This window comes from Haematobia irritans, chromosome 1 (genome assembly GCF_050003625.1).
Source record: "Haematobia irritans isolate KBUSLIRL chromosome 1, ASM5000362v1, whole genome shotgun sequence".
In the NCBI taxonomy this organism is placed as follows: Eukaryota; Metazoa; Arthropoda; class Insecta; order Diptera; family Muscidae; genus Haematobia; species Haematobia irritans.
In genome coordinates, this window is record NC_134397.1 from 79,856,547 (window position 1) to 79,875,922 (window position 19,376).

Consider the following 19,376-nt stretch of genomic DNA (forward strand, 5'->3'; position numbering starts at 1 on the left):
GGACGGTGAACGCAGTGGACGCCCGAAAGAGGTGGTTGCCGACGAAAACATAAAAAAAATCCACAAAATGATTTTGAATGACCGTAAAATGAAGATGATCGAGATAGCACAGGCCTTAAAGATATCAAAGGAACGTGTTGGTCATATCATTCATCAATATTTGGATATGCGGAAGCTCTGAGCAAAATGGGTGCCGCGCGAGCTCACATTTGACCAACAACAACAACGTGTTGATGGTTCTGAGCGATGTTTGCAGCTGTTAACTCGTAATACACCCGAGTCGATATGTGACAATGGATGAAATCGACAGTCGGCTGAGTGGACAGCGACCTCTGAACCGTCTCCGAAGCGTGGAAAGACTCAAAAGTCCGCTGGCAAAGTAATGGTCTCTGTTTTTTGGGATGTGCATGGAATAATTTTTATCGATTATCTTGAGAAGGGAAAAACTATCAACAGTGACTATTTTATGGCGTTATTGGAGCGTTTGAAGGTCGAAATCGCGGCAAAACGGCCCCATATGAAGAAGAAAAAAGTGTTGTTCCGCCAAGACAACGCACCGTGCCACAAGTCATTGAGAACGATGGCAAAAATTCATGAATTGGGCTTCGAATTGCTTCCCCACCCACCGTATTCTCCAGATCTGGCCCCCAGCGACTTTTTCTTGTTCTCGGACCTCAAAAGGATGCTCGCAGGGAAAAAATTTGGCTGCAATGAAGAGTTGATCGCCGAAACTGAGGCCTATTTTGAAGCAAAACTGAAGGAGTACTACCAAAATTGTATCAAAAAATTGGAAGGTCGTTGAATAATAAAAACGAATTTTGACAAAAAAAATGTGTTTTTTAGACCAACCTGTTACATCAAAGTAACAAATGTTTTCTTGATTCCAAAACAAAAACAATTTACATCTAAGTTGGAAAATTCTACAAAATAAGACTAAGCCGTTTTTATCTTAAATCTAAAAGTTCAACATAACAGCTACGATTTATTTAAATCAAAAATGTTCTTTAAAAATGTTGAGGAACTCTTAGTTCAAAGACATACTCGCATCGTCGTCTCGTGTATCAAAATTTAGGTTGCATAATCTTTCATATTAGATCAGTATATTGTTCAGTGTAGATATGATGAGATATAAGGACGTAGCCAGATATAATCCTATAGATATTTAGATATCTCAGACATTAGATCTCGGCCATTATGGAGACCAGAACCGATTTAATCCCACAATAGTTAGACATATAGTAACTAATAATTCTCAGATATGTGTTAAACATCACACAGTGGTTCCAAATCCACGGATAAAGATATCAACAGAATTTTTTCTTTGTATGAAAGCTAATTTTTCAAAATTTCATACAAATCTAGTCAAAACTCTAGCTTCTGCAGCAACACCGGATTTTTTCAGTATTTTATATGGCTCCAGAAGCCAGAGTTTTGCCTAGATTTGCTGGAAATTTTTGTCAAATTAGTAGTACAGTCAAGTGTGCAAAACTTGGTGGAAATCGGTTCAGATTTAGATAGCTCCCATATATATATCCGCCATGTAGGCCACCTGAAACTAAATTTTCACACCAAGGCCACAGTTTTACTCCGATTTACTTGACATTTTGCTCAGGTAGCATAATTAACATTCTACGCATGCCGAGTTTGGTTGAAATCGGTTCAGATTTAGATATAACCCCCATATATATCTTACGCCCGATATGCACTTACATGTTTTCTCTGATTTGCTTCACATTTTGCACAAGGAGTATATTTGATAGTATCGTCAAGTGGTTTGTTTGATTTAAATCGGTTCAGATTTAGGTATAGCCCACATATAAAAGAATGTCTCTAAATATAATACATCGTTAGAAAAAATGGTCAAAATTCGATATTTTTTTTGAAATTCTAACTTGTGGACTTTACAACTTTTAATGTGAAGCACATGGGAACACATTTTTTTCTTCTGAAATTCGTAGAATTTTGTAGGGAATGCTGAAGAAGAAGAAAACTTACGAATCCATTCACTGAGTGCTGTCCGATTCGATGTTAGCTCAATGACAAGGGACCTCCTTTTTATAGCCGAGTCCGAACGGCGTTTCACATTGCTATGAAACCACATTTCGGCATTTATCAGTTAAAACTGAAATCCGTCCTTCTAGGTCGGTATCAACCAAATCAAGTGCTGATATTCATTCATCACAAATCTGAACTTAGTGCATCAAAAAAGCAAGCTTCGCACAAGCACTGCTATGCGTTGGTGTGGTCCATTTTTTAAGGCATCAAATTTTGTAGGGTTTCAGAAGATTTTATTCTCTTTCTTCATCGTTGAAAAGATTTTCTAATACATCAAACCTGGTATCACTATGTTTCAAGATTTTATGTTCTGGAACTTCTAAAATGGTTTTGTGTTCTTACGTTATGGCAAATATTTGACAGAAATCATAAAAGAATTCGTTGACACAGTCAAACCAGCTAACATTTTTACCTCTTAATGAATTGAAGGAGTATTTTCCAAACCGGCATTCAGATATTTCAAAAGTGATTGAATAAAAAGTTTGACACTCATTTTGGGCAAATATTTGTCCAAAATGAGTGTCATTTTGGCAGGTATGTGACCATACCTTTAAACCATAATTGGCGTTTAGAACTTTCGAAATATGTAGGAAGATTTCGCTGTAATTGTTAAACTTCATCGGGTATGCATTTTAATGTGGCCTAAATTCATCCAAATAGAACAGATTTAAGATTTTATTCTTTAACATGGTTTCTACTCCAAATTTCGACCCAACCTTACAACCTTTACATTTCCTTTGCCACTTTTTTGATTGCGCCTTCAATTTAGACACTTTATTTAGGGAAAAAAAAACTAAAAAGAAGCCATAGAGAGTCAGAAAAATTAAAAAGAGCCCAATTTGGAGCTAAAATAAAAAAGAGCCAGAAAAGGGTCAGAAGTTAAAAAAAGAGCCAACTTGGCTCTTTATAGCCAGTAACGGCAACACTGCCACGATCTTTTGTTAGCCACTAACCATTGCACCACGGTGGATCCCAATCTATAACCGTTCCAAAATGATAGACATTTTGCTATTTGTGTTATCTCACACCTCTATGCAATCAGATATTTTTGATTCATTTGTATGGGAGGTACGTGAAGGATAGGTTCGAACGAAACCAAGAAAAAATCTCTAAAACTAATCGAAAAAAATGTAAGCACGGCTTAAAGAGAATTTTGTTTGGGAGTTTTGGATTTTTTATTAAATTTAATATGGTGAACCGTTTTCAATATGGTGAACCGTTTTCAAGTAATTGTGAACATAACGGTACATCTCCAAAAGCCGAGCTGATAGAAAAAAACCAAGTGCAGATTTGGATTCAGGGTCTCAAATAACCTTAAAAACAATATTCAGTTCTTAATCAACAGAACTATTGTTCCCTTGTGTAATAGATGACCTTAAGGGAGTATGTTCCTGTCTAACTGAATGCACCTGAGTACAAAAGCACGCCATTCGCTGAACTTTATCTAAACTTGTCGACTGCTGAAGTGCCGGGCCCCAGACCATAACTCCATATAGCATTATAGGTCTAACCACTGCAGTGTATAGTCAATACACAATTTTCGATTTTATTCCCCATTTTTCCCTTATTGCCTTTTTGCCTTTTTGCACGAGTACAAAGCTTCGGTGGCTTTTCTAGGCCTTTCCTTAATATTAATCATGGAAATCTGTCCTTGTTAAATTCATCGCTTCTGCGCCAATTGTGCACCACTTCCGGATCCCAAAAGACCATTTTCACTGCTGTTTTGGCGAAGTTTTGCTTTGTTACAACGACTCCCTCTCTAATCTTCCTTAACCTCCCAATCTTCCTTAACCTGTGCTACCATGTAATTCGATCATGCTCAGTGTTGGGGGGTGTTCTTGGTTCAGAAGATAAATTATAAGGTAGCAAAAGAATAAAAAATGACATAAAGCGACACTCTCAATAAATTACGGATGCAAATTGAAATGGGATATATCACTGTTATCGATAGCATCAATGCGTTGATTTCCCTACCCTACCATCTTCAATTTCGATATTTTAAAGTATATTTAAAGTATAGTTAGACATTTTGTGTTGTTTTTTTTTATAAAAGTACAAGTGAAAATTCTAACTCCAACATCCGAATTAAAAACATTAAAGTGTGCGAAAAAAGGATTTTAAAACTAAATGAATTGTTACAATAAGTGTAGAGTATACAAATGAACAAATTTTGAAATGGGTAAAGTAATCTAGTAGTGAAATGATAAACGATTGGGTACTCACAATCAGAGAATGAAGCCGCTGAGTCGCGCCGCCGAGAAGTTTTTGCCAGTCGACGCCGCCGAAAATTTCGACTCCTCTCGACTCAAATTTAGCCGTCAATCAATCAAAAAAAATTGATTTAAATCAGAAAAAATATTAATAATTGTATTATTTTTTTGTAACAATTTTGAACTGTCCACCCACAATCCATCTGTATAAAATTGCTATAATAATATTGCAAAAATGTAGCTCAGAAAATTGGAATGAAATGCAGAGAATGAAGCCGACCCATTTTTGATGGCGATGGCTGACACTAATTTTTTGCCTCCAGTGGCGGCGGCTTGACGGCTAAGCCGGTATAAATTTGTCTATTCGGCGGCGGACAATTATCTATTGTAAAATCAATTTGAAGTTATCCGAATGGTAATGAGATTAGTTGTACAACCAATCTAACAATCACATTTACATTTCATTCAAATTTTCTTAGCTAAATTTTTGCAAAATTATTATAGCAACTTGATAATGACTGATTTTGGATGGAAAGTTAAACATTTTGACAAAAAATACAAAAATTATTAGTAAATCGCTTCTGTAACATATACTCCCAAACATATTTTGCTTCAAGCATATAAATTTTTGGGTATTGCCCAAACATTTATATGTTTGATTTCTTCCAATATATAATATGTTTGAAAATATATTGGTGTAAACAATATAATATGTTTGGGTAGTCTAAGTTCCAAACATTTTGTATTTTTCCATCCAAATTCAATAATGTTGTCTTCCAAAAAACTATATGTTATTATGTGAACATATAATATGTTTGGAGGCATTTTGGACCCAAAAATATTATATGCTGAGAAGAATTTTCTCCCAAAGAATATTGTGCTCAAAATTTCTTTCTGCCTAATTGTATATTGCCTCACATTTTTTTCACTTCCATGAGTTTTTTTAGTTCTTAGCACCTTTTTCTGTAATACAACATTGTAGAAGAAATTATTCAATTTTATATTTTTTTTTCAATTTTACCTGTTGCCGGACGGGGATTCGAACAGCGGACCACACAGTTTGTAAGCCAGCACACTAACCACTGGGCTACGTAGCTGTTATGGTCATCAAGAGATAATTATCGTTATAAGTTATATTTATATAGCTTGCGGCGCCCACGAGCCGATACAAACATAACATTGTTTAACAACATAACATTGTTAAACATACATTTGTTGGCAGCGTGGAGCAGTGGTTGGTCGTCCGCCTTGCGTGACAGGGGTCCTGGGTTCGATCCCTGCTTCGACCAACACCATTTTTTTTTTAAATATATTTTTTAACATATATTCCAGATTCGTTCGGAAGTTCCCGAAAAGGTGTTCAGCATTACATACTATTATATTAAATTTTTAGTACGAAATTGTAAAGTGTGTTTTATAAAAGACTTAAAGTCAGAAAAGAAAAATGCTTGATATAAACGAAATGGACTGATTTCAAATCAAATATTATTTTTTTATTGCAAAGAAATTCAAAAACTCTTACAAAAGAAGAACGTGAATTCGAGTATATAAAAATATTTTTCCATCGAATCCTAAGGTTAACGATAACCATTCAAAAGCACATTATATTTAAATTCTAAACAGTAATTTTACAACAGCACATAAATTTATTTTGGTGTGAACAATTGTTTGCTAGCATGTAACACCATTAATTTAGAAATACAAATAAATATGAATTTTTATTAACGAATAATTTTGTACTTAATTTAATTAAATTTTGTACTTAATTTAATTAAATTGGCATTATCGCGTTAAAATGGCCATGTTTACCCTTTTACTTTTCTTTAATAATTTCTTTTAAAGAAAATAAACTTATTCAATTGTTGCTTTGGATCTTTCCCCACCATGTTGTAATACAATTTACCGGAAAAAGTTGTAATGTTATTCTGGTTTTACCGCTAAAATGAGAAATAATTTTAGCGGCAAAACTCGAACTCAATGCCCGCTTTCATTTTCGAAAAATCCATCAACTCCTCTTGGACTACTCATTAATAAAGAGGAACTAATCTTTGTTTTTATAGATCTTACTGTTTAATTTTTCACTGTTTCGCACTGTTTTCATTTTACTTTCACAACTCTAAAAAGAGTGCATTGAAAACATATTGTCGTGAGGCCAAAGAGTTCATGTCCTTAAAATAAGAATACAACTTTTGCTTAGCTTAGAAGACGCATTTCTCTAATATAAAGTTTTTTCCATGTTCAAAGATCGATACTTTCAATGAAGTCGTGTTGTCGTTATAATTAAGTGATTTGACTTAAAAATGGGTATCATAACATGAAAGAACAAATTTTTGGACTAAGGTCAACTTGACTTTAATAATTCAGAAAACTTCTTTAAAATTAATGAAACTGTCTTTAAATTTGTTGCATTTTTGCATCTTGACTACAAGGCAAAAATCATTAAAAAAATAGGATATGTTTTTCAATACTTTATTTTAAAGACATTTTTTACTTGAAACATAGCATAATTTCTACTGGAAGTCTTGTTTTTAACGGACATTTTATAGCATATGAAAAAAAGCTGAAAAAGCGAAAAATTGAAATGTGCTTCGTAGAGTCAAGTACACAAAACCCCATTTAAAAGAGAATTGTGTCTTAAAAGCATCCTTACTTGTATTCTCCGCTTCTTTGGTTCGGAATCAATACCAAAATTGTTAAAGTGAAGACACAATCTTTGGAACCGGACATGCTTTTTGTTCAGTGTATAGTGCCCTTTCGTTAGTTTTTATGAAGATCCCTTTAATTACCTTTGTTTGAATATTTTGACTTACTCGTCCTACGTTCCGATTTGTTTTGACGAAACAAAAAAATTGTGCCCGTAATGCGAAAATGATAAACAAAACTCATGCTCTTTTTTTCAAATATATTTTATCTTGGTTCCGAATGAATTTTCTCTCCGAATACTCATTTTAATATTTTACTTAAGCATATACAATTTTTGGCGAAGTCTGATATCACAACATATATATGTTTACTCATAATATGTAAATTTATACTTGTTTATATTCACACGTAGTATTTTTCCTATATTTCATTTATATTTATATATTTCATTATTTTACTTCCAGCATACACTTTGTCTCTCTTTGTAAACACATATATGTTTATGGGCTATTTCTAAATTAATATATGTTTGAATCCAAGCATATTATATTTATTATATATATTTACAAACATGTTATGTCCCAAACATAATATGTTCTAAAATATTAACATATATGTCCCAAACATATTATGCTAGTTTATGAACATTATATGTTGGCACTCAAAAATATTGTGTTTAAAAATTTGAGTTCCAAACATATAATGTTTATACCCAAACATTTGAACAGTCTTTTTCCCCCGTGCAGCATCGTCATATCAGGATTATTGTCAACTTGGACCAAAGTACTCTCAGATTTATCTTGAAGAGCTATTCATTTGTACCCAAAAATTGTGATTAGTTTGTTCTGATTTAATTGACGCAATATCGATGACCAGTATATTTCATGTGGGGTCAATGTTAGAAAATATCGTCAATTAACTTTCGCCATTCCAAGGGCAATTGAATACACATGACAGGACAATAGAATAAAGGCAAGTTTTCTACCAACCAGTGTTACCGTTGTGCGTCGCGTTCAGTCGCATTTTACAACCTTTCTGACGTCATGCGACTTTTTTTAGAATATGCAAAATGTGCTACTTTAGTCGGACGCATGCGACAAAAGGGTAGTGCTTAAATTTAAAGCAATTTCTATAAATGGGAATTAATCGCCGTGCGCCTTACGTGGGAGCCACCGTTGTGCAATGGCCCTCCTTGGTCATGGATCAACCCCACTTTTGACCAAACAGCAAAATGTGTTTCAGCGGTGGATCTTGAGAGCTTCAAAACTTCTCTAAGTACTTCACCGCAATGTGAAACGTCGTTTGAACTCGGCTATAAAAAAGAGTTCACTTGTAATTGAGCTACTTATAGAAGCACACATTAATAAGAGAGAAGTAAATCACGTATATTATCACTATGGACACCTAACCTACGATACCTAACCTATCACAATGGACTGAATAGTCTAAGTGAGCCTGAATCTTAATCGGGCTGCCACTTTAACCTAACCTAACCTACACGGTGTTCTGGTTTGTTCAGTCGTTGTTTTATTGCATCCCATTTCTAGATCCGTTCTAGTACCAAATAATTTGTGATAATTATCATAAATTTTTACTGGAAGCCGTTCGTTTACTTCAAAAAGCCAGCAAAAGAAAGCCAAAGAGAGATCAAATGAGACATTTGAGAAATAGAGAAGTTGCAAAATTTTGCTAGAGATTTTGTTTCCAGGAAAAACTTGCAAGAGTTTGTCATAAACAAATCATACGTGCAATATTTTTCACAGAGTCAATTAGAAGTGTAGTATAACAAATATATTTATTATTTTAATTGATTTAAAAGCTTTAAATTGGTGCTGGTTGGCGTTCGCGTACATTTCTGCTAATTTTAGCAAATATAAAAATTTTTACTTGTTTTATTTTTACTCTCTTGTAAGTTTTAGTTTTCTGGATTTTACGTTACAATAAGTTGGTAAAATATCTTTTGATGTTGAAGGGACTGTTCCTCTACTGTTTTTGTGTTGATTTATAGAACATTTTTTGTAATAAAAAGACCTTACAAATGTAAGCGACTTTTTTATCATTATGCGACTTTTATTGCGACGTTTTCAAAATTTTCAACGGTAACACTGCTACCAACAAAATTCTTCCAAATATTTCTTATCTTGGTAGGGATCTTGTTACAGTGCTCATATGTCTTCAAGACTGCAGCTACGATTTCGAACCGACAGCTTTTCTTCGATACATTCGATCACAAAAATACACAGTGTAGTTCTGCCTTGCGGGATTTACCCCTAGACCATTCTCCTTCGCCCATTTCAGTCATCAGGAGGGCTCTCTGTATAATATCTCTAATTTTGGATGGGGATTTTCTCTGACTGCTAGATCATCTGTGCATGCCACCACTTTTATCCTTTTTTTCTAGAGAAACCAGAAGGTTGTTTATTGCAACATTCCAAAGAAAATGTGATAGAACGAACTCCTCTTTGGGGAATGATCACAAACCTTGTCATAGTGTGGCTAAAGTATCTCTCTTCGTAGAAGTTCGAGAGTTGTCAATCATTTTAATATCGAGCTCATATGGACGTTATTGCATGTCCCTTCAATGTCTAGAAAAGCCACAATTATGTTTTCATTGACAGATGGTGAGCTTTCAATAAAGCTGACTAGTTCATGCAATGCGAGAGTCGATAGAGATTACTCTATCCTACCAAACAATATCGTGCGTGAGCAAGATTTTTCCGTCGTGAGTTCGCGTGAGTAGGATATTACTCACTTGCACACCTCTAATTGTGACCACCATAAATCCATAATAGTTTCGACCGTTGGCTTTGTTTTGTCTCACATGGTGAATAGGTTGGTGAGATCTGTCTCATTAGCTTAAAGCACATTGAGTGAAACAGATCGTGATTATTCAAAGTTGGATAAAGAGGAGTTGGCCATTATATTTGCTGTGAACAAAATTCCATACGATCATCAGCTTCTTTGAGGTATAATAAGTTTGCCATTCCGTTTGTAACAAATCGAAATATCCGTTTCCAACTATATAAAGTGTATATATTCTTTATTTAAATGGCGCTATTGTCCTCAAATTTGCCACAGATCTGATCATTGGTCAATTTCGAAGATGGGCTATATCATGTTTTGTTACAGACCATATATAAACCGATCTCCCGATTTGACTTCCTGGGCTTCTATACGCTGTAATTTTTATACGATTTGCCTGAAATTGGAAATCTAGAGGTATTTTAAGTCCGATTAGGGGATTTTCACCCAAACTAGGAATTTTTTCTCGTTGTTGGGGATATTTTTTCACTTTGGGGATCTGGGGATTTGACTGGGGATAAAGTCGTGATTAGGGGATTTTTCTGGAGATATTTCCTCCTTCACTCACATAGTATTAAATTTGTTATAGAAAGTGTTAACTCGAAGAACAATAAGATTTATAAGCAATTTTTTATAAATTCATTAAGGTGGGGGCTAGCTGGACTATTTGAACACGTACCAACGGTTAGGTTTCGAATTGGTGACTCTTGGATGAGGAGAAGGGAGGTGACGGATAGGAGACGCGCTCGCGATGCTGCATATCGTGTTTTTAGAAATGACCCCAGTTGGAGTAACAGGAACAAGCTCAAATCTTTGATTGGGAAGTTTAGAAAACACCTCCAGATAAATTTGTTTGTAAATTTAATAAGAACTGCAGTGAAAGGGACAATATTTGTTTTGATGACGTAGACGTGGCCGAGATAACCGGTTCATTTGTTTTAAATGGTGGAGTCAGACATGGTGACATACCTGATATTGAGGATATCATTGGGGCATTTTCGTTTAGTTGTGTGGATATTTATGATTTATATGAGGCATTGTCTCATGTGAAGTCAGATGCAATTGGGATAGATGATTTTCCACTTATATTTATAAATATTATATTTCCTTATATATCGTATTATGTTTTGAACATCTGTAATACGATAATAATGACGTCGAAATATCCAGATAGTTGGAAGCTCGCTCGTATTGTACCACTACCGAAGCGGAACAAATCTACCAAAACTGTTAGATTTTGTACTGTTTGGTAGAATTCTTGATGTTTTGGTAGATTTTGAATAATATTCCTCTACAAAGAATTACTCCACAAACTTTGTATACAAATTAAATTTTGATTAAAATTTTGTATAAAAATAAAATTTTGACAAAATCTATATATATATATATATATATATATATATATATATATATATATATATATATATATATATATATATATATATATATATATATATATATATATATATATATATATATATATATATATATATATATATATATATATATATATATATATATATATATATATATATATATATATATATATATATATATATATATATATATATATATATATATATATATATATATATATATATAATCTATGTTTGTTTATTTGTTTGTTTGTTTGTTTGTTTGTATGTTCCGAGTTTGCTCCGAAACGGCTGAACCGATTTACTTGAAACTTTCAGAGATCGTAGGGGGCGTTCATGTGGTGAAAATAGGGTACCTCATTTTTGACACCTGGTCGCGGAGGGGGACCTCCCCTTTGTCCGACTTTTTGAAAATTGGACCAAAGTTGACCGATTTGCTTGAAATTTTCATTGAAGGTTGTGGTTGGCATCTAGACAAAGATCCGCTACTTTATATTTCGATATTGTTGGTGGAGGGGGAGGGGACCTCCGCTTTGTTCGACTTTTTTAAAGTACAGCGAAAAACCTAAAATTCTCTAAATTATCTGAGATTTACAGAGAACATGCGGTGAGGTTATGGAATTAATATGGGGTACCTGATGAGTTCATATGTGGACGGGGAGGGGGACCTCCCCCATGCCCTACTTTTTGAAACTTGGAACAAAATTATGCGATTTGCTTGAAATTTTCATTGAATGTTGGGGTTGGCATCTAGACAAAAATCCGCTACATTATTTTTCGATATTTGGTCGGGGGACCACCCCTTTGCCCGACTTTTTTTAAAGTACAGTGAAAACAAAACTAAACTCCCCCGACTGAAATTTTACGGAACAATGGGTGAGGTTCCTGATTTTTTAATAAAAATAAAAGGGCATAGGGAGACATCCGATTCTCTTAAGTACATACAGAGAAAGAATTAAACGTTACCGAGTTACTTGAAATTTACAGAGGACTGGGAAGAGGTTACGATATTAATATTTGATACCTGATTTTGTGATATTTGGACGGAAGAGAGGCCGCCCCATTAGACTTATAATTTGCTTGACATATTCTGCGACGTTTACAAAAGATACGCTACATCACTTTCCGATATTTGGTCGTGGAGGAGGTCTTCCACTACAACTGTAAAAAATAACTTAAGTTTTCTTGAAATTTACAAAGGCAGTGGAGGAAGGTTATGAACGAAGAGGCAACCTTCCTTGCCCCACACTTGAAGGAAAGTTTCAAGAATTTTCAGGGAAGGTTAGGGGTGCTATTTACTACAGTGTTTGTCGATATCGTATCGGGGAAAGTGACGTCCCTTTAAAACAATAGAGCAAAACTTAAACATTTCCGATCCACCTGAAATTTACAGGGAACGTGGGAGGAGGTGATTAAATTTATACATGATTTTTAAATTAGTATATGATTTTTCGATATCTGGTTGGGGAAGGGGAAAATTTAAATAATCTTTGTCGATTTACTTCGATAGAATTTATAGGGACCATTGAGTAGTTGTGAAATTAATATAGGGTACGTTTTTACTACTTTTGCTTTTTCCGATTTATTGGATGAGAAACAGTAATTCTTTGTATGTTATTATATGTTAATATAGTGCTTCATTTTCAGATATGTTGAGGAGAAGGATACCTTTCCTTGACAAACCACACTTAAAATTCACAAGAAATATAGAAGATTGTCCAACTACTTGAATACAGAACATTATTTAAAAAATTTGGAGGAAAGGGTACTCCCTCTCCCCGACGTTTGCATATCCGCCGTATTTGTACCTATAAACGAAAAAGCAAGTAGTCCGATTTGTTTGAAAGAATTCAAATCTTTTCGAATTTGTTTTCAGCACGAAGGATATGGTTGACTAAGTTAACGCAAAATGTTCCTACAAATACGCTTCGGAAGGCGCAGCGAAGCGGGCCGGGTTACGCTAGTTTTCTATAAAAATAAAATTTTGACAAAATTTTCTATAAAAATAATTTTTGACAAAATTTTCTATAAATATAAAATTTGACATTTTCTATAAAACTAAAATTTTGACAAAATTTTCTATATAAATAAAATTTTGACAAAATTCTCTATATAAATAAAATTTTTTATAGAAATAAAATTTTGACAAAATTTCCTATAGAAATAAAATTTTGACAAAATTTTCTATAGAAATAAAATTTTCACAAAATTTTCTAGAGAAATAAAATTTTGATAAAATTATCTATTGGAATAAAATTTTGACAACATTTTCTATAGAAATAACATGTTGACAATATGTATGTCAATTGGTTTTTTCTTGTGATAGGTCTGTTTCTTATTCTCTGGAAATCAACATTAACACCAATCTTTCTGCTCTTTCTGACTGGCCGGATAATAATGATCTAATTGCAACTAGAGGTGTGCACGTGACACGAAATTGTCGTGACTCACGCACATGTCAACGGCGTGAGTGTGCGTGATTAACAAACCAAAATGTCGTGCGTGAGCGTGAGTCACGAAAACAATATCTTCGTGAGTGTGCGTGAGTAACGAATTACGCTCACGAAAATAATCCCGCTCTCCAACATAAAACGTTAGAAGTTAAATTCATTTGCAATTTTAGTGATACCTAGGATGTTAAGAGTTTAATAATGCTCTCGATTTAAATCGTGTTCATGATTTCAGACACGTCCCTCAGGTAAATTACTCATAAAATTATTCGTGAGTCACGATATTTTTCGTGAGTCACGGTATGTTTCATGAGTCACAACATTTTCGTGCGTGAGTACAAGTTTTCTTTTCGTGAGTGTGCGTGAGGCCTAGCACACAATATGGTGCGTGAGTAAGATATTTTCGTCGTGAGTGTGCGTGAGTAAAATATTACTCACGTGCACACCTCTATTGCAAACCCACACAAGACCAAGGCGATCATGATTCGTACGAGTCATAGGTTGGTTTCACATCCTGCGATTTATATGCGCGGTGTGACATTTGATTTTGTGAATAGTATTAAGTGTCTGGGTCAGAGAATGAAGCCTCCGAGTCGCGCCGCCGATTTAAGCCTCCGCCGACCATTTTTTTCAAGTCGATGCCGCTGCCGAATATGTCGACTCATCTCGACTCAAATTTATCCGCCAATTAATCACAAATATTGATTTATTACTTTTTTTTATACCCACCACCATAAAATGGTGACGGGGTATAATAAGTTTGTCATTCCGTTTGTAACACATCGAAATATCGATTTCCGACTATATAAAGTATATATATTCTTGATCAGGGAGAAATTCTAAGATATAAGCATGTCCGTTTGTCCGTCTGTCTGTCTGTTGTAATCACGCTACAGCCTTCAATAATGGCGCTATCGTCCCGAAATTTGGCACAGATTAGTTTTTTGTTTGCAGGCAGGTAAAGTTCGAAGATGGGCTATATCGGTCCAAGTTTTGATATAGTCCCCATATAAACCGACCTCCCGATTTGGAGTCTTGGGCCTATAAAAACCGTAGTTTTTATCAGATTTGCCTGAAATTGGAAATCTAGAGGTATTTTAGGACCATAAAGAGGTGTGTCGAAAATGGTCGTATCGGTCCATGTTTTAGTTAGCCCCCATATAGACCGATCTCCCGATTTTGCTTCTTAGGCGTTTAGAAACAGTATTTTCTATCCGATTTGTCTGAAATTGAAAATCTAGAGGTATTTTAGGACCATAAGGAGGTGTGTCGAAAATCGTTCGCATCGGTCCATGTTTTGATATAGCCCCCATATAGACCGATCTCCCGATTTTGCTCCTTGGGCGTCTAGAAACTATATTTACCATCCGATTTGCCTGAAATTGGAAATCTAGTGGTATTGTGGGACTATAAAGAGGTGTGTCGAAAATGGTCCATATCGGTTCATGTTTTGGTATAGCCCCCATATAGACCGATCTCCTGATTTTGCTTCTTACGCGTCTAGAAACAGTATTTTCTATCCGATTTGTATGAAATTGAAAATCTAAAGGTATTTTGGGACCATAAAGAGGTGTGTCGAAAATGGTCCGCATCGGTCCATGTTTTGATATAGCCCCCATATAAACCAACCTCTCGATTTGGAGTCTTGGGCCTATAAAAACCGTAGTTTTTATCCAATTTGCCAGAAATTGGAAATATAGAGGTATTTGAGGACCATAAAAAGGTGTGCCGAAAATGGTGCTCATCGGTCCATGTTTTGGTATAGCCCGCATATAGACCGATATCCCGATTTTGCTTTTAGGGCTTCTAGAAACTATATTTACCATCCGATTTGCCTGAAATTGGAAATCTAGAGGTATTTGAGGACCATAAAAAGGTGTGCCGAAAATGGTGCTCATCGGTCCATGTTTTGATATAGCCCTCATAGAGACTGATTACCCGATTTTGCTTATTGGGCTTCTAGAAACTATATTTTCTATCCGATTTTCCTGAAATTGAAAATCTAAAGTTCTTTTGGGACCATAAAAAGGTGTGCCGAAAATGGTGCCCATCGGTCCATTTTTTGGTATAGACCGATCTCCCATTTTGCTTCTTGGGCTTCTAGAAACTATATTTACCATCCGCTTTGCCTGAAATTCTTGAGCTACAATAAACTGTATTTATTACATGATTTGCCTGAAATTCGAAATCTAGAGGTATTTTTAGACCACAATAAGAGTGCCGAAATTGAGGTATATCGGTCCATTTTTTGGTATAACCTCCATATAGACTGATCTCTCGATTTTTACTTCTTGGCCGTCTAGAGACTATATTTTCTGGCCGATTTGTTTGAAATTTAAAATCTGGAGGTATTTTAAGATCACAAATATGTGAGTAGTAAATGGTGCCTATCGGTCCATGTTTTGGTATAGCCCCCATATACACCGATCTCCCGGCTTTATTTCTTGGGCTTCTAGAATACGTAGTTTTTATCCGATTTGCTGGAAATTAGTAATCTATAATACAATTTTAGACAAACGAAATTTCTTTTTCTTATAAAGTGTTTTCGTTTATTCAACGATTGTCTCTAAAATTTGTGTCAAAAGAAAACTTTGCTTGTCTAAAATTACGTTTCTCAAAAAAGAAAACACTTCTTTCAGGGTATAGCAGGCGCACTGATCATGAAAATTGCTTCAAACTGAAAGTAAAAGTTCCAGATTTTACTCATCGTATTTAAGTAAATGCGGAAAAATCTACAGATTTAAGATTTTAAATCAAGACGTAATTTCAACATATACACGATATGTTTATATTTTCTCTAAAACTCAAACAAAATTGGTTCTCATAAATCCAGAATCTTATCTGGGGGGTTACTCTGTATTGCGATGCGTAAGAAAATTTGTCGCGAATCGAGTAATTGGTACTCAGTAATTCGTTTTCGTATCTACCTTGCGCATCTAGTTTTCGCAAATCTGGCATCACCGCACTCTATAATGCGAAAGCGTATGTCAAACTCGTTCGTTGATCGCAAAAATCGTGCGCAAACAAAATAGCAATCGCAAAGTAACAAATATGTAAGTAAGCACAATTAAATTTTTATATTTGTATCTAAATTGTTTATTGTTTTAGGGAAAAACCAAAAAAGTTACAGACACAGCAACGTCAGTTCCAAACTTTGGTAGACTTTATGGTCTCTTCCGCAGTTACCTTGGGACAAAGTATTCGTTCAATCAAGCAGCGCGACATAGATTGCTCTGATAGTCCTAAAAGATGGTCTTGGCCGATTTGTAGATAACCACCTTGTCCAAGCAATTTCAAAGCAGCGGCCACTTTTATTGGGGTTGGAATAGCTGTGGATTTATTTGGAACGACGAGGTCGTCTTTAATAGCGTTTAATACATACATAAACGCATCTTTATTAAGACGAAATCTATAAAAATGAAATATTCGAAAACGTTTGTCACATAATTTGAGTTTCCATTTTCTTACCCGTGGTCACTTAGGGAGAGTATATTTGACCGATCTCGCAAAATTCTTCTTGTAATTCGTTCATGTTAATTTTCTTCAAACCATAACGCTATCGAATCCATAATTATTACTTTTTTGTTATAAACGATTAGCAAGTTTTAAAAGAACACGCACCGAACGGAAGATTGTTTAAAATGTTTTTATTTACAATTTTTTGACATTTCTTTTTATCATTTTCGTTATTATTTACATTGTGCAGCCAGCGTTGTCATATTTTCGCTTTATTTTGCTAAAGCGTTACCATATTTTCAGTTTACTTTGCGAAAGCGTTTGCGCAAGTGATACAGAGTACCGAATTGTACTCTTAACGCATTTAACTATCGCATCGCATTTGCTTTCGTATCGCAATACAGAGTAACCCCCCTGGTCTTCATAGGTAGAATCTTTAAAGTTTGTCTTCGGGAGCTGGCTCGTTTGGGAGAAGATTTGTCATCAAACCCCCTACAATTCTATATATTATCAAGTATCGTGCACTCAGAATTTTAATAAATATAAAATTAGGCTTATTGTGAATAGGATAGTTTGATATGTGTCAAATGGTACGAACATGTGAGTGGAAAGGTGAAAGAATTTCTGGGATGCAATGTTGAAGATCAAGGCCGTATTCAGGGGGGGGGGGATGAGGGGGATCAACCCCCCCGAAATGAATGAATATTTTTATATAAATAAATATATATTTTTAGCTGCATAGAAAAATCTTATCGAAGATGTTGAAGAAAAGCTGGAGGTTTTATTTTGAAAAACGCTTACCTATAAAACTTGCACAAATCATAGAATACTAGTTGAAAAGCCCGTCAAACGACGGTCGAAAAAAAAACAAATTGTTTTTGTTCTCGCACCACAAATTTCATTTTTGAAAAATGTCTTTCTGCTTTTTATTCGTGTTTGTTGTTCTTTTTGTGAACATGACTCACTTTGTTTGGCCATAGCAACAACAACGAAACAGCCAAACACACATGTAAATGAAATGGCGCAAAACCTGCGAAAAGAACCTGCCTAATTCAGCGATGGAATCACTTGGAGAGTGCAATAAAGAGATATTTCCAAAGGTGCATATTCTTTTAAAAATTTTGGTCACTTTGCCAGTTACTCAGGGATGGAAAATACAATTTTTAAAAAAGTACAAAAAAAGGTATTTTTTGAGCGGAAATTTCAACAAAAATTTCACTGAAAAATTATTGTCAAGAGACTAAATTTTCTATATAAATAAAATTTTGACAAAATTTTCTGTATAAATAAAATTTTGCAAAAATTTTCTATAGAAATAAAATTTTGCAAAAAAAAATCTGTAGAAAAAAATGTTGCAAAATTTTTTCTATAGAAATAAAATTTTGCAAAAACTTCCTATAGAAATATAATTTGTACAAAATTTTCAATTGAAATAAATTTTTGACAAAATTTTCTATAAAAATAAAATTTTGCAAAAATTCTATAGAGAAATAAAATTTTGACAACATTTTCTACCGAAATAAAAAATCGATAATATAGAATCACATTCTTTTTTCGACTAAAACATTCTTGAAGTTCAATAAAATCCGGTTTTTGACTATGTCTTTTACAAAATCGAGATTTTCTTCCCACATGAACATGTTTGTTTTGCCATATTTGTAAAAGACTATTAGCAAATAAGGTTGATAAAGACTTTCTCAAAATATTAAAATATTTTGTCAAAGCTATTGTACCATAAATCTGATATCGACTCAAAAATGTCTACACAAAAGGTACTAAATCATTCGCGGGGGTACTACGGTACTGACCGGGGTGAAAAAGTATTGAAAAAAGTACTATAGTACTGCATTTTCCATCTCTGCAGTTACTACGTACTCATCCGAACTTTCATTTTCAACAATGAAGAGATTAAAGACGTATCTTAGAAATTCGACTAGCGAGAGTAGACTCAATGGATTGGCGTTAATGTCGGTTCATCGCCGAATAAATGTGCCGACTGAAGAAGTAATTGATTTATTTGATGCCCAAAAAGCCCGTCGGCTCAATTTAATATTGTTACGTTTTTATATTTAGGCGTTTTTAATTACCCGACAATTAAAACACGGTTCTTTTAAATAACGACAATCTACAATTTATTTACTATGACTTCACACTTTACAATTCGTTCACACTGAAGTTATTCGTTTGACGCTTTAATTAAGACTGACTCGTTAGCAGCATGCGAGCGCTTTTATATATGACGGTGTGGCAATACGAGAACATTCTGGTAGCACTACAATATTCTGGCAACGCCAGAACATTCTTAGACAATGCTAGAAGGATCTACGACCATTAAGTAATTCGTCTGGTGGCTGCCAAACACATACACACTCACATAGATATAT

At 34.5% G+C, this 19,376-nt stretch overlaps 1 protein-coding gene and 2 long non-coding RNA genes across 3 annotated transcripts in view; 1 reads left to right on the top strand and 2 right to left on the bottom strand.

Annotated features, from left to right (window-relative positions):
* pps (protein partner of snf) overlaps positions 1 to 19,376 on the bottom strand; it is a 58,970-nt gene that overhangs the window by 14,659 nt on the left and 24,935 nt on the right. The gene's annotated exons all lie outside the window — the stretch shown is intronic.
* LOC142221268 (uncharacterized) lies at positions 16,380 to 16,983 on the top strand. The gene is made up of 2 exons (XR_012717978.1): positions 16,380 to 16,589; positions 16,645 to 16,983. It is a non-coding gene; the product is annotated as an uncharacterized LOC142221268 (long non-coding RNA).
* LOC142221270 (uncharacterized) lies at positions 16,609 to 17,406 on the bottom strand. Its single transcript, XR_012717980.1, has 2 exons — positions 17,005 to 17,406; positions 16,609 to 16,945 (listed from the first exon to the last, which is right to left on the bottom strand). It is a non-coding gene; the product is annotated as an uncharacterized LOC142221270 (long non-coding RNA).